Genomic DNA, 6,000 nt, shown 5'->3' on the forward strand with positions numbered 1-6,000 from the left:
GATGCTTGGAGCTGCTTGAAGATGCTAGTCTTTGATAGACTAGGCTTTCCCCTTCTCTTCTGGCATTTTGTAGTCCAGTCCACAGATACAACCCATTTCATTGATACCGATGCATATGTAGTGTAGATCCTTGCTTGTGAGTACTTTGGATGAGTACTCACGATTTCTTTGCTCCCCCTTTTCCCCCTTTCTTCTTCTTTCTGGTTGATGCAACCAGATCTTGGAGCCCAGGAGCTAGATGCCATCGTCGATGCCAACTACTACGTGGAGACCACCGACAACCAGGAGTAGTTAGGAGGCTCCCAGGCAGGAGGCCTTGCCTTTTCAATCGATGTTGCTTTTGTGCTAGCCTTCTTAAGGCAGACTTGTCTAACCTATGTCTGTACTCAGATATTGTTGCTTCTGCTGACTCTTCTGCATTCGAGCTTATGTATTCGAGCCCTCGAGGCCCATGGCTTGTAATATAAAGCTTGTATTATTTTATTTGTGTCTAGAGTTGTGTTGTGATATCTTCCCGTGAGTCCTTGATCTTGATTGTACACATTTACGTGTATGATTAGTGTACGATTGAATCGAGGGCGTCACAAGTTGGTATCAGAGCCGACTGCCTGTAGGTAGCCCCCTTTCCAACTCCTTGGCCAAAATCGAGTCTAGTCACTACAAAAAAATAACTTTTACTAACATGGCTGTGTGTCTTATGGGCCCACGTCGCCATTGGGTGTTATTAGGATCTTTTATTCCTCATCTATACTCTGGGACTCTGATCTCCCGTCTATTCGGGTTAAACATTTTACTAACTCTGACATTAGGCTCTCGTACCCACTTCCTCCCGGAGAGCCCCGACATTATCGATCATCGCTTGCTTCGCCAGAAGATTCTGCAGATACTCCTCGATGTTTCTCGAGACACTGTGTCAACTGCCTTGCAGTTCCTCACCACCGATAATCCCCGTGAATAACATCCTTGCCGCTTGTACCTTCATCCCCAGTTGCTCCTGTTATTTCAAGATACCCCTAGTACTCTCCGTTGTTCTGAGAATCCTTTGTGCCTTTTGCTTTGCAGCTTCTTTTCTCACTACGGATAATTCACTTAACCGGGGTTCGTTCGTCCCCAATTGTTCATTTGCTTTCCAAAATACCTGAAAAGGCTATCTGATCTTTCAAAATCCTCTACAGCCTATTGCTCTTGATTCTCCTTGCCTGCTTGCATTAGGATTAATTCCATATGTCTAGCAATATTCTTTAGAATTCCTTGTGATTTTCATTCTATTCCTACGGATTCAGCGTGTGTGCAAATACTCGCAATCATCAATTAATCTTTGGAAATTTTCTTTCCGGCTGAGACATCCTTCCAGATATGAGCTGGTTCTTACCCAATCCAGAATTATTTGGGTACACCTCTAAGTCTATTCAACTTACTCATCTTTTGATCAGAGCTTCTGCTTCTGATCCTTCGTCTTGAAATCATAATTTCCTTTGTACCCAAGCATCGAATCATTCAGACGTTTCTATAAGCTGATGCCTTTGCATCCCCGTCTTCATCTGATCGACTCCGATACTCTGCTTTTGAACTCGTATCTTTTGCTTGGTTGATGGTTGTATAGATTCATAAAAATGCCCCGATGGGTTGAACTTATGCCTTCCATAATCCGTGTCAACCCGAGAGTTCTCACGAGTCTTACTCTTCTGGTACTTCGCCAGATAAATCCTCTGCACTATAATTTCTTCGAAAAACGAGGAGTGAATGAAAGGTTATGCATTGAAGAAGTGGGAGTCGACCTTGAACCCTTGTCTTATGCCCATGGACCCGATGTAGAACTTATCATGGAAGCTGCTCCTAAAAATAATTATTTCTTTGGTACAAGCTCATCTTGTATCTATGAATTGATCCTTTGCAATCGTGGTTCCGATCATATTTCCTCCTTGATTCCATTTACCGGATAAGTTGAAATACTTATCCTCTGCAAATCATTCCCCCCATCCAATCTCTACTCCGATTTACCTTCCGGCATTACACCTAGTACCTGATATTGGGAAGTTTTATAACCCATCACATCATTCCTAGCCTGATCGGCTATATTTTTATCGTGTCAACTTTTAACTGTGCTACCTGGTCCTTATGCCCGGAGCAACTTCCGACGACGAGCAAATCTTGCGTCGATCTTCCGCATCCTATCATTTCATCTCGAACAACAACTTTGATTTCGAGCTTGTGTCGAATCCGTGGTTCTCATGGCCTTTCACTTCATCTACCCTTTTGTTTCTTGTCGTCGCTGCTCGATGACATCTTCCTAGAATCTCCCGACAAAATTTTTCGTGATCACCATCAACACTTTGATTTCTTCAGAGATGTCAATCGAATTCATAATTAGAAATACCATCCTTGCTCTTTGATGATTTGTGATATCATCGACAACATCCTTGACTTTCTGCCAACACTGACCTGGTTGTGCTTAGTTATTCCTTACATTCTGAGATATCTTGGAATTGTTTCTCGGTATCTCTTGAGATCTTCGAACCCAATCTTTACTTGACACCATATCATTGCCGCATCGAAGCATGACTGTGGTATTTCGAATATCAACAAGAACATCGGAAGCATAATACAAAAAATTTCTCGTTCAATTACCCTCACACCGTTGTATGGGTAATATCATGATTCTTCCCTCTCCCCATTATCTAAATGCTTTTGAACTTGTTGACCTATCATGTATATCCTGCTCCGCTCTTCCTTGGGAAGGATATACTCCCAACTCTTATGTGTAAACGCATCTTCCTTTATTTTGGGTTGTTTGATTCGATAATCATATTTTTCCTTTCCGTTGGTTTGTTTAACCCTTCTTGTGATCTATATAATATAAGAAGTAATAATTCCCTGATTATGTATACACTTCGATGTACAACTCTATCAATAAGACCCTGTTACTATTGTTGATGACATTCCGGTAACCACCGATGGACGAGAACCTTGTCTATTGGTCTGCCTCGTTTAACGAGCAGGAAAATGGTTCTCTTCGTCCCTCGCCCTTGGTACCAACGTTGTTGCCAATATAACTGACAGACTATCCTCTGACATGCCTTGCTATCAGGACCGTACAAGATATCAGCGCCCTTTCACTATTAACCCACATGGTGGGCCCATAACCCACAGTTCCACAGGACTAAAACCTGACTCTCCTGTACACCCTTGTTACCAAGTTATTCCTCACGCATGGCTTCGTAGGTAATTCATGAGCCACCTTTCGAGAGATCATCAATTATGGTATCAGGCACAATACTTCTTCTCGTTGCTCTGAAACCCTTTCACGCTCTATTTTAGGCATCGAACGATTGCCTGTCTGCTTGAAACTTATTATTGTGCCTTCTTATTTTGCTCTCGATGTTTTTCTTAAGTTCAATTCGAGAGTTACCTTTCGCCACCACCTATGAGTTATCTCCCAGATAAGCACCCTTGTAGAGGTTCGTTCTTCCGAAGCTACCCCTTATCCTTTTCGTAAGTACGATGGGATTCCCGAAGAAAAGATGACGACTTCATCATGATGACCTAAAGCAGAGGAATGAGGACATCAATGTAATGGACCGACCTCTTCGAGAAGAGCAACCAAGACCGAAAAGATGTGTTAGAACTTCGTAAACAGAACTTTCCCCCTTACTCCACCTCTTAAATCTAGGGACGAGATTTCTTGTAGTGGAGGAGATTTATAACACCCCGAGAATCATGCTACAGTGATCTCCCCCTTAATGATGCCATGTCATCATGTTTTTCAAACTAATTTGCTGCTTGATGAAAATCAAAGCCAAAATCCATTTGAAATACAATTCAAATATTTACTTCTTCTGTCATGCAAACAAAAATGTTGGTGATGTTGCAAATAATCCCCAAGTGTTTTTCTTGGAGAAATCAAGTCTGGTTGGATCACTAAGATGCCCCTAGAAATATTATAAGTGGTCGAGCAGCAAATAAATTGACCTTTTCAAAATAAACAATTATTTATTTAACTCCTTTTGCCCCCAGACTTTTTGTCCTAGCTCAAATTATTCTTTGGTAATTGTGTGACAAATTCCATGTGCAACAAAAAATGGTTTGAAAGCTTATTCAAATAAAAAATAGTAGCTATCCTTTTTTTCACAGAAATGTAAAACTGAAATTGCTCTATGCATTTTTGGCCCACTATGAAGAAGAAAATAGAGGCCCAGCCCAACCTCCCAAGCGTCTCCTTCCTTACGCTACAGTGGAGGCAGGGGGTGGCCGTGGCAGCCATCCCATGGCCAGGGCCACGTGCCAGCCATCGCCGACCTCCCCGGTGCACTACAAAACGCTGCCGCACGCCCCCTTGACTGAACCCTAATCCCCTCTTTCTTCCTCCATCTCTTTATCTCAATCTGAAGTGCGCCCGAGCACCGCCGTCCCCATGTCGTCGTCGATGTCGCGGCCACCAGCCTCCCCTCGTCGCGCCAAGAGGTCCAGGAGAACCGTCGCGGTCTACTTCGTCTACCCCTAGCACTGAATCGAGCAAGGACGACCCGTACACTCGCCATCGACCTCATCTTCAACGCGTACATCACCGGCGTCCGGTGTCGATTGCCGCTGCTCCGGTCCACCTCCGGCCTCCCCGACCTCGCCTTCGTGCTCACTGTGAGCTCCTCCCTCGATTCCCCTGTTTTGCCCTATCGATCCGTTGCCGTATGTTTCCTGCACTCGCTGAGGCTGCCATGGCCGAAGCATCATGCCCACGCACGCGCCTGCATGCCCCTACCGCCTATGTACGCTCGTGCCTGCCGTCGCATGCCTGCTGCAGCCCGTGCCCTTGTTCGCTCCTGGTTGTGTCCGTCCGCACGTGCGTGCACCCTCGCACCCTGGCCGAGCGCCGCTCGCGCCTCCTGCACTCGCCCAGCTACTTCTTGCTGCTGCTGTTGCTGCTCGGCTACTGCCGCTAATACTTGTCATCGTGTTGCCCTGCTCCCACTAGCTGCTGCTGCATTGCACTGCTGCTGCTAGGTACTGCTACCACCGGTTGCTGCTGCTACAGGCCATGGCCACTGCCATGGCCTTGTGTGGTGTGCATGCGTGTATTGTGGGTATGAGGCCGGCCCTATCCAGATTAGTTAGTACTAATTAGATTAGTTTAGGGCTGCTACTTCTTATGTTGAATAGCCTAATGTGTTTGTGACAGGTGGTCCCTCACACTAAATCCCCCTTTAGTTAAAATAGTAGTCAATGACAAGTAGGCCCCACGGCCACTATTCACACTTTGACCAGGTTAAACATTGACTGTGGACTTAGTGACTGTGTATGCTGACTCAGCCACTAGACCCCTCCTGTCATTCTAATAGGCTAGCTGTGTGTGTGTATAAAAAGTAATACACTATTTAAATTTGAATTTAGACATATTCCAGAAATCCAAAAAATGTTTTAAAACTTTGAAAATTCATAGAAAATAAACAGTATCTCAGATGAAAAAGTTTTATACATGAAAGATACTCAGAACGACGTGACGAATCCGAATACATGATTTGTTTATCTATCACATGCCCCTAACATGCTAAACACGGAACATTTCCCCTCTGGTCATCTGTCTGACACAGGTCCGGAACGGGGAAAACATTCCCGGTTGAATTCCCCCTTCACCTATATCGTGTAGCCATGTAGCCATACGTTAGGCCACACCCGGCACATCATTTTGCCATGTTATGCTTTGTAGTGCTATGTTTGCTTTATATTTATTGTTTCTTCCCCCTCTTCTCTCCGGTAGACCCCGAGCCGATGCTGCCCCTGTGATCGACTACGTCGACGACGACCCTTTTTCCCTTTCAGCAGAGCTTCCAGGCAAGCCCCCCCCCTTTGATCATCCCGATATCGCCCATTCCATTCTCTCATGCTTGCATTAGATTTTGCTACTGTTATTGTTTGCTCCTATTATGATGCATAGCCTGCTTTTGTAACCTGCTTATTGTTACCTAACTTGCTTATCCTAAACTTCTTAGTATAGGTTGTTTAGTG

Source organism: Triticum aestivum, chromosome 6B, assembly GCF_018294505.1.
Source record: "Triticum aestivum cultivar Chinese Spring chromosome 6B, IWGSC CS RefSeq v2.1, whole genome shotgun sequence".
Lineage (NCBI taxonomy): Eukaryota > Viridiplantae > Streptophyta > Magnoliopsida > Poales > Poaceae > Triticum > Triticum aestivum.